This window comes from Limanda limanda, chromosome 1 (genome assembly GCF_963576545.1).
Source record: "Limanda limanda chromosome 1, fLimLim1.1, whole genome shotgun sequence".
In the NCBI taxonomy this organism is placed as follows: Eukaryota; Metazoa; Chordata; class Actinopteri; order Pleuronectiformes; family Pleuronectidae; genus Limanda; species Limanda limanda.
Genome location: NC_083636.1, coordinates 13,636,716 through 13,654,476, shown reverse-complemented (window position 1 = coordinate 13,654,476; position 17,761 = coordinate 13,636,716). Strand labels below are relative to the sequence as shown.

The following is a 17,761-nucleotide window of genomic DNA, read 5'->3' as shown; positions in this document are numbered from 1 at the left end:
GAATAAAAGTCTTGGAGAGATCTTTACCTAATAGTGTTCTTAAATAGAATGGGTTCTTATAACAACAGATGTGAGGACATGTTACGGCATCAATTAGTTCCACCGAACATGAACTTTATAAAACTATGAAACATAAATCACTCATCTTTTACAGGGCTTCTGGGAAACCGTGGCTCTGATGTCATTCTCTGTGGAGAGTCCAGGGCATTGTTTCCCAGTGTGTCAGTGGGCAGACGTGGGGGGGCCCTGGGCACCATCTTACTGTCGGGCCCCCTGCAGCTTGAATTCCACCCGGCAGCTTGAACTCCAAAAACCATATGCAGCAGACAGCAGTGCCTGTATGTCAACCGAAGCCATGTGTGTAAGCCCCTAACAACTGAGCCCTGTTTCTGAGGGATACGTTGACTCATTTGGAACGAATGCTGATCTTTGAAGTGTGTTTAACTAAAAAAAAGAAAGAAACATGTGGTTTGAACCATGATCTGTAAACAAAGATGGACGGCATGTCTCACCTTCCTCCCACTATCTAGAAATATAGGCAAAAATATATCCAGGATATGAACGCTGCCATCTTGTGCCGATGAGGTCATTTAGAGCCAGAGTCTGCCATTAATGTTTGATATACACGTTAGACCGATCGTGAGTCAGTCTCAGCTGTCAATCATGACATTGCACCATGATATTATAGCATCAAATAACAACTTAAGTGACAAAAAACATCTTTCAGAAAAACGTATTTGACATTTACTTGGACTTTTTAGTTTGGCCCATGTACCATCCTTTAATAATCCTTTTCTATGAGATGACATCTCTTTCAGCCCAATGGCAGCAACACCTGGTCTAAATATTGCGGGTGTGTCTGTGTGTGTTTTTGTAAGAAACATGGGAAGCCTCTGATTGTTGAGATTTGCCAGTACAGGCCTCTGGAGTGAAGTAATGAGTTTCGTATCTGTCCTCTTTCGGGAAGTTTGTGAGAAAGGGAAGCTATAAAAGACATAAACATATTGATTTTATAGTATTTCCTGGTCATTTTGAAGCTATTCTTGTGTGTTGTGGCAGTTAGGAAGCATTTTCTCTGATGGAGTTTTGAAGAACTTGTTTGTGCAGTATAAGCAGACACATATGGATTCACCACGGTCTCAGCTTGACTCAGTAGTTTAAAGCGTCTCATCTTCTCCTTAACTTTGATGTGGTCTTTGCTGCAGCCTGTTGCTCACGCGGCCTTTGACACTTCTGAAGGAAGCACATGTGCTGCTGCTCATGTATGTAACTGTTGCATGGATACAACACAGTTGGGATATAAAGATGGACGACATGACAGTTTCCCGAAGGTGAAGCCAAATCCTCTTGATCTCCCCCTGGTGTCTGGCTGCAGTAAAGGTTGTTAACTCTGCATTCTCCATGTCAGTGGATGGGACAGGGACAAGATTAAAAAGTACATGTCAAATAGAATCTTCTCAAAAAATGGTTTCTGTCATTGTAGGTAGTTGTTGATGTGTCTTCAAGTCTTTCATTTTCTGGTAAGATTGTTTTTTATTAGTTATATGGTGCTATAAAAATGTGTCGTCCATCTTTGTAAACTGTCTGTGGGATATATGTATACTGTACTCCCGGTCAAATCTTTTCACCAGTAATAAGGTTTTATAATGCACATTTATTTTAGCACTTTTAGAATGTTTTTTATCGTCTTTACATTCTCTTTTAACAACAGCTATTTTCTGTTCTTAGCTTCTATTGTGTCTCCAAGATGGACTCTCCTGTGCCAAACACATTTTTCTCTCTAAGATCAGTCAAGTCTCTCCCGCCTGGTGACAATTGAAACAACCACGGCGTTGAGACTCTATTCATATAAATGTTGATTCCCAAGAATGAAATAAATACGGAAACACTCTTTAAAGAGCAATTAAAAATCATTAGAGGAGAAAAACGTTGCAGGCTAAATGCTAATGCAAAAAGCTAAAAATCAACTATGCCTTTCACCTTAAATGCCCAGTCTAATTATAGTTTACTGGAACCCACTGAATCACTCTTTGTTCACATGAATGGTTTTGGATTGTAACCAGTAAAACAAAGTGAAGCCACGAGCAAGAGGCAGTTTATAGAGTCAAATACATGTATAAATCCTTGCTCGTGTTTTGAAAAGACAGAAAACATGGCGGAGCAGCCGGTTAATTGATCGCAGGTACGTGACCCTCCCTGACCTCTGAGGTGGAACTTATCCAAGAACACCCTGCAAACGTCCAGGGGGGATTAGAGTGAAATAAAAACAACCGCTGTGCTGTTTCCACTGAGGAAAGAAGAGATGGTCCTGTATCTAATTTTACTGCTTCCCACAAAACTGTGTGGATCTCATGGTCGACATCACAGAGCCGAGAAGAGGTCACACGGGTCACATGAGTAAATGTCGGATCCAAACAAACAGATCAGGGACAGTTTGATTTGATCCTCACTGAGACTCATGTTACATAAACACCTGGTTCAGACCATAGACTGTATATATAAAGGTTCAGACTAAACCAGAGCTGATCTAAGTGCTACCATTGTTTCAAAGAAGATTTACTTAACCTCCACATTCTGTTCATATCACTGTAGGATTTAAACTAATCCCTGTCAGGATACACCCACAAACCCTGAGGTGTAAAACTCATTTGAGACCAGAATGCCTCAACAGGTGGATCCTCCTCAGGCCGTCCAAATCCAAAATGTCTATACATCAATTGTAAATTTTACTCAAATGAAACTACAGTTATATGTTTTAGGTTATTATATTGTATTTAAAAACACAAAGTTTATAGAATATAATGCATTGTTAGAAATGACACCATCCGTCCCCAAATATTTGGCTTCTGTGATTACTTTCCAAAAACCAAAGATGGAAAAGAAAACTCGCAAAATGAATATTAAGTAATTTTTTCTGTGTAACTAATTACCTGAATCAAGCTATTACAAAACAAAGAATAGAAGAAATGGAATAAACCCCTAAGACATGTGTTGCAACTGAATATTGTAGGGGAACCACAGGACTTGTTGTTTTGTTGTGTCAGTATCAGTTCAGTAAAGATTCTGTATTCCACCCCTGCACAGAGGTGACGGCTTTTCATTTTTGTTCCTGCAGCAGACGAAACAACGTTTTGGAAGAACAGTGCACGTGCAGGTGTCGTCACATCACAGGAGACTTAATCACTAATCCAGAAGGTGTTAACATCTTTAATAAAGAAAGAAAGAGGAAAGGAAATAGAGAAGGAAAGAAGTGTTGTGAGTGTAATTTAATTTCTCTGAGAGCTGCACATCGCCTGCTAAGCAGAACGGAAACAATTAACTTCATCTGTTCACCAGATTGAGAGGATAGCCTCCTCTCATTTACATACACACTTGCTTTGTGTTTCTGTGTGTGAGTGTGCTTGTGTGTGTGTGTGTGTGTGTGTGTGTGTGTGTGTGTGTGTGTGTGTGTGTGTGTGTGTGTGTGTGTTCCCCACAGATCCAGGGAGGGATCCTCCATGGTCGCCTGGCTTCCTTCCCTTTCATCCCAGCCACAGCGCTCCACAGACAGCCACATCCTCGGAAACGCTGCCCTCCCTGGTAACGATGGTCAGGGCGAAGAAACAAATCATCTCTCACACGTCAGACTTTCTCCATGTCGTTTTTCTTCTTCTCTACTTCTACTCTGATCTTTACCGTAGGGTTATTATATCTTTTTACTTTATCCAGCTTTTATCGTTTTATCTTCCATCTTCAGTGTTGTTGAAATAAGTCTGTGTTTGTGTGTGTGTGTGTGTGTGTGTGTGTGTGTGTGTGAATGATACAGTAATAACTCTTAGTAAAAACAAAGGATGTGGTTTTTCAGTATCAATTAGTTCGGACCCAGAACATCAAGGATAGACATTTAAAGGAAGGAAAAACAATATCAATACCTTTAAATGATTATTATAGAAAGTATATAAGGAAAGACAAGCAGGACCTGCAAATGAGAAAGAAATACTACAGATGTTGCAAGTCATCTGGTCTTTTCTTTTATGATTATTGTTTTACGTTTAATTTTTGTTAAAAATTGATACCGTTGACAAATTATTTATAGTCATAGCGATCTTGTCAGGTTAAAATGTACACATCATACCTTGAAATAATGCATATTTCAAACAACAAGAAAATAACCTAACTTTCATACAGTCATTGTAACAATGTGCAGGAAACAAACTTGTATGCCTAAACCCTACATTCTGCCGAATTAAAACTAATCCATATCAAAATCCCTACGTCTCTCCTTTGTTTTGCTTTCTGTTTGACTCAATGCTCAAACCACAGAAACAGACTATACTTTTCCATGGTTGGTGGTGCCCTCTTGAAGAAGGCACATTTCATTTTCATTGCATGATATGCCTAGTCCATAAATTATTTTGTGCGTCTGTGTTTTTCCCTGTTTGTGGTCGGCACCAGGCTGCAAAGGCTTCTCTGCAGTACGGAGACTTTTTGGGTTTGGGTCCTCGGGGAGTAGCCTACACCCCAGAAACCAAAATTACAGAGTATAGAGAGAGAGAGAGAGCTCTGGCTGACGTGGAGGAGATTTCTGTGTCCTTAAAGGAAAACAAAGCCCCTTTGAAACCTCTTAAATTCACGAATGACACATTCTGATTTGCCCCCTTTTCTATTTTAAGTAGGAGAAAGGGGTTAAAAGAACAAACAAACTAAAAAGTGTGTGTGTTTATCTACATCTGCTCATATACTTCTTTTCTTAAAGAGGTCATGACTCACTCTGTCTGTCTCAGTGAAGTCATTCCAGTCTGGAGCTGGAAACTAACCCCCCACACTGACCCAGTCCTCTTTCCCCAAATCCTCCTGACTCCACCATCCATGTGGTCAGTTTAATGAGCTCTTAAAAAGAAGAGGCTGAGACCTTCAACCAAACGTGGATAATGTTAGAGGATGTCTAAAAATGTAGCTACTGTATGATGGAGTATTAGGGCCACTTAAAGGGGGAAATGTGGAATGTTGAGTGTTTTTGTTTCTTTATCATTTTTGTTTCAATTATAACTAAATACATCATCTTTTGATACATGAGCACCACGTTATCTAGGTATCAGGACTTTGAAAAGATGTAAAAAAAAATGACTGCTCAGCAATGACTTTATTCTCAATTACGACTTTAGTCTCAAATAACAACTTTCTACTTGTACTATTATGAATTTTTACTCAATGGCAGCTTTACTCTAACATTCCCAAATAATCTCTGATTTTTTCTTATTCACCACGGCCCTGAATCTCTGTAGTACTTCTGAGTCATTCAGTCCATGAGTGAAGGGGAGCAGATGCTCAGATCCTGGAATGAAAATAAGCAGCTCCAGGGTGAGGACCTTCCTGACCTTTGAACCCTTGTTCAGCTGTGTGGTATGTCGGTCAGTGCCCAAACATGTTGTGGCTGTGGATTGTGTACTTTTCCTTTTAGTACACAAGCAGCGTACAACATTACAGACAGTACGTGTCGTTGTTCAAATTCCCAATGGAAAACTTAAGTATAAAGAACGCCTTTAAATATACAAATTTTTTCATTGTAGACCATGAATTGTTAATCTTGGCTTTGCTCAATAGCACCAGTTATTGAAGAAAATACTGTTACTGTCTTAATTTAACTTAAAATGGACAAAATATATTCATATTAAATCTTTAATTGAGACTCATAGTTGTAAAATTTAATTTGGGATCAACGAACTGAATGTTTCACAGCTGTAGAAAGCTTATTCGGCTTAGGATTGATCTTTCTGACCGGGATCTCAGAAGAATTTACTGTGTGAGCATGTGTGCGTTTCTATGTTTTTTGCAAACTCAACAAAATTATTTCTGAATAAACCCTGAAAGATAAAAACCAGAGATTCTTCAGAGCGTGGGACCAGTTCCTTTTTTTTAATGTTTTTATTGATGTGATCTGCTGTAGAAACACATGGAGCCTGCGGAGAGAGTCCAACTTTTAAATCAGAGGAACTTTTATTGAGCTCTTTTTGGCCTCTAGTCTCAAATAAAGGACTTTATAGTAACACTGTAGTTCCTTGTGGGGTGACAGCCTCACAAACCCAAACAGATGTTTTTGTCTCATAGTATGACATTCATTTTTATAGCTGCGTAAAAAAAATGCTTTCACCCACTTTCCGTGATATGTTTGTGATTAAAACATTAACTTTTTAAATTATAACCAGATCTGCAGATAATGAGACACAAGCCTCCGTTGTATCATAATAAGAAAATAATGTTTGCAGAACAACTGTAGATTCCTTCACTTTTATCCTCAGGAAACTTGGGCGCTGACATCATCGGAACCTTTGGACCAATCAGCTCCTCTCCTGTGGCATGGCAGCGATGAGACCCTGCAGGGAGCTCCTTACACACTTCCTGCTCAGAGCGCATCCGCTGCAGTCAGTCGGGTGTAGTAGTGGTTAATCGTTCAGTGTGTGGGGAAAAAAAAATCTCTACATGAGTTCCCACAGCTCATGTAGAGATTTTTTTTGTTTGTCTGAGCAAAAATAAAAAGAAAGATCTCGAGTTAATAAAATATAACAATTTTGAAAACAGAAAATCTCAATTTTTCTGAATCTGGAGCCACAGAACGATTTGTATTTTGGTTCTTGAATGACTTCATCAAGTGATCACTGATCTAAACAGTTTCATAACTTATTTCGCTTGACGACTAATCTCTTGATTATTCGATTCTGTCAGCTCTGAGTATTTCCGTTACAAGATTTATTATATCCTCCAAGGAGGTTAGGTTTTTATCGTGATTTGATTGTTGCCAGGATTACGCAAAACTTGGTTGCGGGGGTGTGGTGGTAAATTTGGTGCAAAATCCAGGTCCAGTGAATTTAACTGTGGTTTTATTAGGGGACTGTTTGGTCTTGGAGGTCTGCGTTCCAGTTGCAAAGATTTCTTGCTGTCAGACAGTTAACAAAAGACGGAAATTTCCTTCAGAGACGAAACAGACAGCGAGACGTGAAGCTGGCGCCTCTTCAGAGTCGACACCACACACACATATATCTACATCCATGTCATTATCACATCCTGGCCAGTCAGTGCTGGAAAGCAGATGTTCAAGTGAGAACAGAACCTTCATGGGAAATCGTCTTTATGCTCACCGGACATGTTCACAACAGAATAATACTCACAAAAACCTACACTGTACAATACAGCATCGATCACAAACATTTACACCAAGAATGGAAGAGAGAAGATGGATTTTTTGTTATGAAACAGGGACATTTGTTTGCTTCCCAAAGCATTTACCTTAAATATTAACAATTTTCAAAGGTCTTAGATTAGTCCGAGATTAGATCAGGGGAATTTCTCTTGGAAAAAGGGTTAGTTCAGGGTTAACTTTCACTAAGCTACATATATGTCATATTTTGTTTGTATTCATTTGTATTTATTGTACAGTTGGTTGATGAAGCATCAGATTAAAATAATATACATTAAACTAACACACATGTATTGTAAATTTGCTTTTCATGATTGTGTCACTAACAGTATACTTGTAAATTTGTTAGTGAGGACAAATATTTGTTGGAGCACATCTTTAGTATGGTGTTGCTCAAGCATTTCCTTTATTGGCAAATATGATAGATATTAATAAATAAATGAAACAACAAATCTTTCTGACATGATATTAATAATTTGGAGAAAAAATTCTTTTTGGACGATTGCTTGAAATCACAGCCCAAAAATCTTGGATTTACGGAGCTCAGGATGCTCGGGGGCCTCTCGGCTTACATGATGAATGCAACGTCACATAAATTAAGACAGGAGACTTTGTATTATACAGCAGCTTTGAAAGATAGCCTTGTTATTAATCAGTCGTTCCTTTGACCTGGTAAAGACACTGGATTAAAGCAGTTAAATCTGAATTAGAATGGGACATATTTTATTGTAGTAAATCATGCAAAAATGCCAACAAGCTATAAAACATCATCTTTACTGTTCTTTACGGAGCTGAAGCAAGAGGCCTGAGCAGGAGAGAACACACGTTTAAATCATGCAAAAAAAGAATAATGTGCAAGGATAACATCCGAATATGATTGTATGTGTTATTATAACAGCCTGAAATACAAGTGGACAAAATTAGTTATATTAGAAAATTATATTAAAAACAAAAACGAACAAGGATGACAAGAAGAGAGGATGGATGACGGTCTCCATGTGGAGGAGGAGCCACCCCAGCGGACTTCACTGTCCACGGGCTGATAAGATTCCTCACGCTAGGATCAGGAAGCCGAGGAGGGAGCAGGAGTGCATTGAGGAGGACAGCGGTGTCGGATGGGGTTAGATGACCTGATCCAGCAACAGGGAGGAAGGGCGTCTTCCTGAGGTTTCAGTGAGGGATTCTGGGAGTTTGGGCTGGGAGTCACAAGCAGTGTTTGGCTTCCAACTTCTGCTCTGTTGCTAGGTGACAGCAATCAGGGCGGGACGAGGTGGTGACACAGATCAAGGAAATCCAACATCAGCTGCTCTGTGTCTTATTATAATTTTATGATACATTACTTACTGTAAATACAGTTTTACTCAACTTCTTGTCCACGTAACGTCAATTAGCACCTTCTGATTCACGCGTCTGTGAAACAGCTTTTAAAGCCGATATCATATTCATAAAAAACTACTTGGATTTGTCCCAAAGAGCTCACTTCCTCTTTAATTCCACTGTGGAATTCATAATTTATCATTCTTCTTTTTATTAATATACGACTCAAGTTGGGGAAACACTTGTAAATATACATGCAGTCCATGGTACATGTATATAAAGTATTTTCCTGGTTTGACTGCCTATGACATGTTGTCTGCATGGTGAGCGGGTTATATATCCGACTTTACACTTGATTGTTTTTGGATTACAGAGCAGGCAAAACCAGCTCTCATGGGCCGCAGAATATTTTATGCCCTGAAAGCTGAAGTTAATTTTACACTTCAGCACAAGTAATTTCATGTTTATGAATTAAATCAATTTGAGGCTAAAATTTGAATCCACTGAGCAGTTTACTTGCTCCATTACTGTCGACACAGTCATGTTTAAATAATGCTCCTATTCACGGCAGTGGTTGGTGATTTGTCGACTGTAAGAATCACATAAATAGCCTCCCTTTGATGTCTCCTGCAATTACTTTTTAGCTACTTGCAATTTTTATTTTTAAATGAATCAATCTTTTAATATGCATGTAAACAACTAAATTGAATTTAAAGTGTGATTAATGTTGAGCAGCTGAAAGGTATTTGAAACAGCGAAGGGGAAACACCCTCATCCCAGCGGAGAGCATTCCACTATACCTGTGTGAGTTTGTGTAAACGTGTCGTTGTGCTATTGTGTGACAGATGCTGTAAACAGCTGGCCACGTTAACAGAGTGGCTCGGCATCAGAGCGCCGTGACACACTCACCACAGCCCCTATTAGAGGCTGAGGTTTACGGTGCCGTTGTCCTATTAAAACTCACAGATTGAAGCCTTTCGAGAAGAAACTAGAGACTCAATAAAAGATCCAATTAAAGATCAAATTAAAGAAACATGCAGTTTCACAGATGTTTAAATGTTGCTCGCAAAGCCAGCACGACGCTGCAGAAGAGATCAGGAGACGGAGGCTGGTGACTGAGGGTCGGCTTTCGGTGGAGTAGCTAAGAATAGACATGATGTTCCTGGAAAGATAACTTGACAACTAACTTTCAAATAAAAGTCCTCCTGGGGCTGCATCTAAGAACACTTAAGTTGACAGTCGTTACCTTTGCTAAAGAGGTTAGGATTTTTTGTTGCTGTTTGTTGTTTTTTTTTGTTAGCTTGTGTGTTTTCATGAACCTAAACCAATTCCGATCACACTTTGTTGAGAGAGGGGGAAATGACTCTCAGAGGAAGCAATAAAATGTTGGCGCAGATTGGGATTAACGGTCCGGTCCAGGATTTCTTATTTCTCACTGTTATATGGAAGTCTGACATCACCTGATTTCAATACATGTAATATGGTGATAAAATGGTCGATAAGTATTGGCAGATTCTAGCCTGAGTTTAGTGTTTTTGATAAAAACCACATTGAATGTTAGACAGATTGTAAATGGCAAATACTCTGGTCTATACAAAAATTATGAAATTCAACATGCAAAACTTGAGCAACATAACTTAAACATTGAGGTGGTAAAATCGAGTGGCCCAAATCAGATATAGTTTTTTTATATAGAGTGAAAGTGTGATGGAAAAGTGCTGGTAATGGTGGCAGCTGCAGGAAAAGATCTAATTACATGATTTCCAATTGGCCGCAAGTGGAAACAGAAAAACACATCAAAGTCTTAGTCAAACTCAAAGGCAAAAATGCAGTGAGCAATTCACACATGAGTGGATTTTTATTCCAAAATAAAAATGATTTCCAGAAACTTAAAAGGCGTGGACGATGACAGCCGTCAAAAGACAAGCTGAGGTTGAGCAGATAGTCATTAACATATATGTGAAACAACCAGAGAAAGGCAGTAGAGCTCACTCATTACTAATGATGTATTATAGACAGGACCTAAGGAAAGAAAAAAGCAAGTGAGGAAGTCAAAGAAGCCTAAAGAATAAAAGAAATAACATTTAAGAGAAGCAAAGGATTAAAAGATACAATTTGAAAAAATAAACAAGGAACACAGTATTGGGCCCTGAGGAACTTTTGTTGCGATTTATTCTCCACTGTTCCTTCTTCACTCATTCTCCTCCATCTGTCGATCAATAACAGGGACATCTAAAGAGTCTTCTGATGTAGAAGGTCGGATAATCACCTGACGCACCAGATGGTTTGAAGAAAGCTCTTTTGGAAACTGACTGTTTGGACAAAAGACAGGAGTTTTCGAAAAGTACTTGGCAGGGAATCGGTTGAGCCATCTGTCTATGACGTCTGCCAAAGATGGTTGAAAGAGCAATATACAATCATACATTACAAAAAATGCCTCCATTGCTGTTTCTTCCTCTTCTTTTCGTGAAGATAGATTATTCAGCTCAAATGTAATTGATGCTCCAGCAGCATCTATGTCAATATGTCCAATGCTTCTCGTTGACTTTACACCCAAGATTTGTTAATTGCTGCCAGTGGTTCCTCCCTCATAGGTCACAGATTGGTTTTACCCACTTTCAGACCAGGTTTTTGAGACCCTACTCCCCCACTTTGGGATTTATTAGTGAAAAAAGAGACATAATTTTCCATCCACTATGCCACTCTAGGTCAAACAGACAGTTTAGATTTGTGTTCTACTGGATCCTCGGATAAGCTTTAAAAAAACGAATTCAGTTTTTCATTCGATAAAATTACATCAACTGTTTGAAGGGGCCAAGTTGATGATTTCCATTTCATGGCTGATTCCTGTTATGGATTGGGCCATTACATCAGAAAACTAGGGTGGAAACAGTGGGACCAGATATTTACCACACAGGGATATTTATTATATATCTTGGGCGAACACAAGTTTAGAATCCTAGCGGAGATTGAAACTATTTCAAATAAAAGACAATTCAGAGCCAAAAAACACATCTGTATGTAATGAATACAGAATAAGCCAAACCCTGCAGGTCACATATAAAATACATTAGCAATACATTAGTTCAGCCGGTAGGGGACAGATGTCATTGCACACACGTCCAAAACTGAAACAGTTTTTTGATACATTTATGATAAATCTAAATTGGCTCTGTATGGTGGTATAAAAACAATTTGAGTAACTGGAAAGTTTTTCAGATGTATTTGAAATGTATTTGTAATTCAATCCAGTCTGCAGCAAAGGGGGTAAAGATTCCTCAGTCAATGCAATTATGCTTGGAGGAAGTTGCCAATATGCTAATTTCACTTTTTCTCTTTCCAGCATGCTGTCATATGGGTTTACTCAGCGTACAGAGGTGTACTGAAGTAACAGAGACTGACGAGATATTAAAGATTGCACATGTCCCTTGAGGCGAAGCTGCAGAAAAGAGCAAATCTTTCCTCCTGTAACAAAAAAATACAACCTGTGCGCAAGCAGTTCATTATGTCTTAGGGCTACGCTTTGTTGTCAGGTGACCTCTAGAGAAAGCAACAAACCCTGTGGTAGGAGGAGGTCAGCATGAATGATGGGTCAATGAAACACTCAAGGCCACCTTCTATTAACCTGCGTGCTGACGTAGCCTCGTAGCTGGATATTGTTTTCGGCCCTATCTGTATGTTTGTGTACAAAACAACTCAACAAAACATGGACGGATTTTTACCAAACTTGGTAAGAGTACAACTTGGAGGGATATCTCCAGATGATTCCCTTTTGGAGTTGATTGTTGAAAGGTCTGGATCAATCCCTTTCATCAAGATATGTCTGCAATCTAAACTTTATATTGGTCGGAAGATTGACAGTATTGACATGGGACATTGTTAAGATGTCAGAAGATGACATCATAGAGTGTACTAAAATACTACATTTTGCAACCAATTATTTTGCAGAGACAATCTACAGCTTATTCAGATTTGTCACGAATTATGCCGCATTGATGTCTTCGCCTGATTGCATCACCCATCAGCCCTGCGTACATCCTGTGTGTCACTGATATTCAGCATTGTTTCTTTTACTCCCATAACCTTAACCATGTGTTAATTATCATCATATCATCATTCATGACTACAAAGGTCCTCTTAACCTAAGGATGCACTTTTTTTAACCCTGATCAATTCAAGTGTCTTAGCCTCAATCTATCTGTGATCTTTTAAGGGTTCTTGAATCCAACACACTGAAACAACTCCTTACCACACAATTGGCGTTAGTGTCTTTGTTTCTTGAGAAAATGTGATTCATTAAAAACTCCACTTCCTTTATGGAATATTACTTTGAGTAATATGAGTATTTCCTTCTTATTTTTAATAGGACAATAAATACATATTGTTTCCAATGAGAGACACATTTGCAGTTAATAATGACTGCATTGCATTGTAAATATGATTTGTGGTCGTTGTTCCTGTTTGATAAGCCTTCATCTCTAATGGGGAAAAGATACCATAACCGAAGACAGATGATTGAACAGCAACAAATCGGAAAACATACTTGATTTTATTCGGTTTGGTATCTGTCTACCCAACCATGTAACAAACTCTTAATATCCGGCAGCTCTGCTTTAAGGGAGCTCTTTCTTGACTTGCAGCTCAACACAAAGTTGCAGAAGCAGCCAAACTCTTCTATGCAAATTAGTTTTACATGCGTGCGCATGTGTATTTGCTTTTAGGCGTTGAAAACACTGCTCTTTCCTGGAATCATTTTGGCACGGGATAATGTCCGGTGGTGGATAACTTCTCCTGGTGACCTCGCGGTGCACTCCTCATAGGGAGGAGCTAGCCTCTGGGCTGAAATAACTTGAATTTAAGCTTTCATATGGTCTGTTACGCAGGCACGGCCTTTGACCTACAGGTTGTTGGTTCGAGTTCAAAGAGGTCAATTTTGATAATTAATATAAAATACTGGCATTGTGGTTGATGTTATGTAGTGCAGCTCTACAGACTAGGGGAAAGGGTGTGATGTTCCTGTGGTGACATTTCTAAGCATTTAATCCTCTTTCCCGCCCTTGACTCCCCAAAAGCTGTTTCTGCAACAAAAAGCTTGTTTCTGTTTAATGTAATTTGATCCCTTTGGCTCCTGAGAGAGAAGCCTCTCTCCGAGCAGGGAGACAGATAAGACATTTGCACTGGGTTGTTGTTTTATCACATAAGGGAGAGGAGCTTTGAGCAGTGATAAATCAGAAACAGGAGAGGTTCATTAGAGGCAAGACAGACCATTGACTTCACAGTTTGTAAATACAGCTGCTATCAACACATCCATCACAGTCAACATGAGGAGTTACATGAAATTGAATTACTACAAATCTATTTTAAAGTTTTACAACAATAAATGAATTGTAATGTGTGTAACAATTAAAACATAAAAAACGGTTACATCTGTCGTTACGTCTCTGGTCCCCCCTGTTTTGAGTTGATTGTTTTTAGTTAAGTTGAATACTTCTGACAGATGACCTACAGTACATTATATGATGGGATTCATTCATTGTGACACTCAACTTATTACAGCGGTCGATGATAAAAACGTGTCCAAACAACTTCCCTTCCAACTTCTCCCGTTAGCCTGGATGAACAACAGTTCTTCCTCCAAACAAAGTTACAGTTAAAGCGTTTTATCGTCATCACAGGACAGATGTGTGTTTCTCTTCTTCGACACTTATTTAATGTCTTTAATGCTTATAATATCTCTTTCTGTTTAGTCTTTCTTCCGACGGCCTTCATTTGTCTGTGTAGCTCATTGTTGGGATATATTATGATCCTCTAATCCGCCACGACACCCAGTGACAGGCTGCAACAAACACTCGGTTTACTATGTGATGCATTATTTATATATTGCAAAGTTTTTTTCTGCACAGCGTCGCAACGCGACACCAGAGGTTGACAGATTGTGACACGTTCGGATGATAGATATTTTTATTCCCTTCGTCCAGTTCCCTTCATATCTACCCTTTTAGGTTCAGCGAAGCACAGAAGAAAATAATAATGAGAGAGGAAGCGAGAGAGGGAGGGATTATGCAAAACAAATAAATCACCAAATGAAGTGGAAAGAGGATAGAAAGGGAAAACACACACACACACACGTGTGAAAAGATAGACAGAGATGACATAACAAGTGAAACAAAAGTGAGAGGAAAAAATACAAGATAACGAATGAGGGGAAAACTAATGTTGAAGTGATTTAAAGTCTTGATGTGTCCAATGACTGAATCGGTGCTACAGACTTTAACAGGAAGGATTCAGTGTGTGGGGCTTTGATTCAGCGGATTTAAGTTTATAGCCTCCGCAGATGGATGTATGGGGGTCATCTGGCTTGTCTAAATAGTCCATGAGTGTGTGTTTGTGTGTACATGTGTATCTCAAATGTGTTTTCAGCCTGTCTTGGAGCATGGCCAGACAGAGAAGCAGGGGGACCCTGACTGAGGAAGAAGAGGGACGCGAAGGGAGTCGCACAGACGTCGAGAAAGAAATACAAACAGAGACAGACATGGAAAATAAGAGAACAAGCAGCTGTAGAGGAGCTGAGATAATTGATTAAACATCCATGCACCAAATTAAAGAGTGGGTTTCGGACAAAAAAAACATGTTCCCAACTTTGCTCTATCCTTCTCATAATCTCTTTCTTTGCAGAGTTACCAGCCGACCTTCACAACAAATTAGAGAAGCTCTGAATTCATATAAATGTCAATATTTCCCCTATCTGCATCAGCCTCAGTTGTTAAACCAGAAAAATCAACAAATTGTTTTAAATGAAACAAAGTAGTTGCCTTTAATGAGGAAAATCTATCATCATTAAAACATGATCATAATCGTTATCACTGGCCTATTCCATGTCCCATCTATGAACATGGAGGAGCCAGCCACCAGGGGAAAGGAAAATGAAAACAGAGAGTTTATTCAATTTAATAGAAGGTCAGCGCCTTAAAAATTATTGAGAGAGTAGGAAGATGCTTAAATCTTCTGTGGAACCAAAATAAACACTTGATTCAAGGGACTGTTTTTTCCCCCCCGTCTGCTCTCATTCATTTGGCCTTGACAGCTGAGGCAGAGATAGAAGAGGAATGAAGACTTGTGCAGTTTGTCCAACGGGATTTGGGGAGTCGCTCCTTTGATCTATTGGCAGGAAATCACTGCGGCCACCATCCTCAACATCGGGTTTTCCCTGTGGCGACGGATGGAAGCAGTGGAGGAAATGCAACTTTAGCCTAATTAGAGGGCAGTCTTTGTGTTTACATTATATAACTGACACGCAGTCTCCAAAGCATATCAATTATATAGACATTTAGATAGATGTACTACCTCCCAGGAAGTCAATGGCTTTCAGTCATTTCAATGCACTTGCTTTAGATACTGTGTGATTTGTCTGTTTAGCTTTTCTGATGTTATCTAGCACAGTCATCGGTTTTTAAAGGTTATAACAAAGCATAAACATGCCTTGAATCTGTTTAATCTGCATACATTAGACACGTTTCACTTTCATTCAAGATTTATTGAGACATTTATTTAGAACAGAGATGCTATAAAAACCTTTGAAAGAGGATGCAAATGGTTCAAAGATCAGTCAGATTCTTTAAAAGAATGTGCTTGGAGCTTTTTAACAAGGCTGACAGCCTTCATCTCCCCACTGGCACCGCAGCTGGCCTGGCACATTAATAACAGCCCCTCCTCATGCCCGGGTAGGCATGCTTTTTGCAGCTGTGTGTGGAAAGGTGATGCATGCAGGTTTGTGAGGTGCTGCAGGCTACTGTACATCCACTGGTTAACAGGCAGCCCGACTGTTTTACAGCCTGTTCAGAAACCCCCCCAGCGCCTCCTCTTCCTCAGTGGGGACTGTTGCTCTGCTGCAAGTGCCCTCAAGCAGTTTGAAGTGTTTGACAGTAAACAATCCCTTTAAGACGGTGCAGAGTGGTGTTCCTAATATGGAGCTGTGTCTCTCCGAGGAGAGGAGAGGCAGCAGTATGCTGGTTATCGGGGGATCACCGTCCCCTGGCACCGCAGGATTACGCTGGACGCCCCTCACTAGTTTGATAAGTCCACTCCTGCGGGAGCTGTTTTGTGTCAGAGAGGCCGACTGGTTCATGTTAGCAACAAGTAATAAGGAATGTTCAGCCAATGGGGGACTCGCTCTTCACTGACTCATGAGTACATATGCAAGATGCAATGCAATGGGAAACAATTACGCAACGATTTACCAGCGCAGGGACACCAGGAGCTGCACTCGATTTACTGCACATGTCAAAGAAATGAAGCAGACAAAATGGATTCAAATAAATCTGGGTCAAACAACTTGTTGCATAATAGAAAAGTTATTAAAAAAATTTGAAGAGCCGTTTATCATTATAACGGAAAATCTGAGGCTGTCAGCTAGCCTCATGTACCTGGCTTCATCACCACTTGTCCCTTGAGGGTCGCAGGGGGAGCTAGAGCAAATCCCAGCTGACATTGTGTATTGTCCCTAGTTGTGTATGGTACAGTAAAATGACCATTCACACTCACAACTAGATAAATCATGCCTTTTGAAATAATGCAGCAATCGGTTAGTTTTTCAATCAGGGTCCATTGGGTTCGGACAGAAAAATCCAGCCTGGGCCACTCCCCACAGTGGTTGTCAGAACAAACACCGATGACAACTGATGCTAAAGTTGCTGCTCTATTTTAGTCTGCACCAAAGTGGCTAACATTGCCAACCCTAGAGCCACACTGCTGACAAATGGCATGAAATAAATTACTATAAATAAAAGTGTAGGGTTTCATCTCCTGCACGACTGGAAGTCAATGCAACTCAACTGGCAGGTGGCAAACTGAATGCAAAAAAACTTTGCCAAAGTGTTGCTGCAACATGAACGGTAATGTCTTACAAGGCCTAGTAACAAAAGGAGAGATCTTACAGTAAAGCAGAGATCAAACGCAGATGTTGGATGTGGACTCTGGCTATTTTGAAACAGAGGGCCCCCCCTCCCCTCTCCCCATCCGTGAGGACAATTAGCCAACATATCCGAGTGGTCGGCTATCGGTTTAACAGTGCAAAGCTACAACCCTCCTACATGTGTGTGTGTGTGTGTGTGTGTGTGTATGTGTTTGACCAGACACAGCCTTGTGCTTGTGGCTCCTTTGAGATTCAGTTTTTCTTTTTGCTACTCTTGCTCACAGGCTCTATCTCTGTCTTTCCTCACGCTGTGAAGAGTGCAATCCAGCTGAGTGGGTGAAAAGCAGGGGAGTGAGAGA

General features: G+C 39.9%; 1 protein-coding gene across 1 annotated transcript in view; it reads right to left on the bottom strand.

Annotated features, from left to right (window-relative positions):
* ccdc146 (coiled-coil domain containing 146) overlaps positions 1-17,761 on the bottom strand; it is a 66,627-nt gene that overhangs the window by 47,744 nt on the left and 1,122 nt on the right. The gene's annotated exons all lie outside the window — the stretch shown is intronic.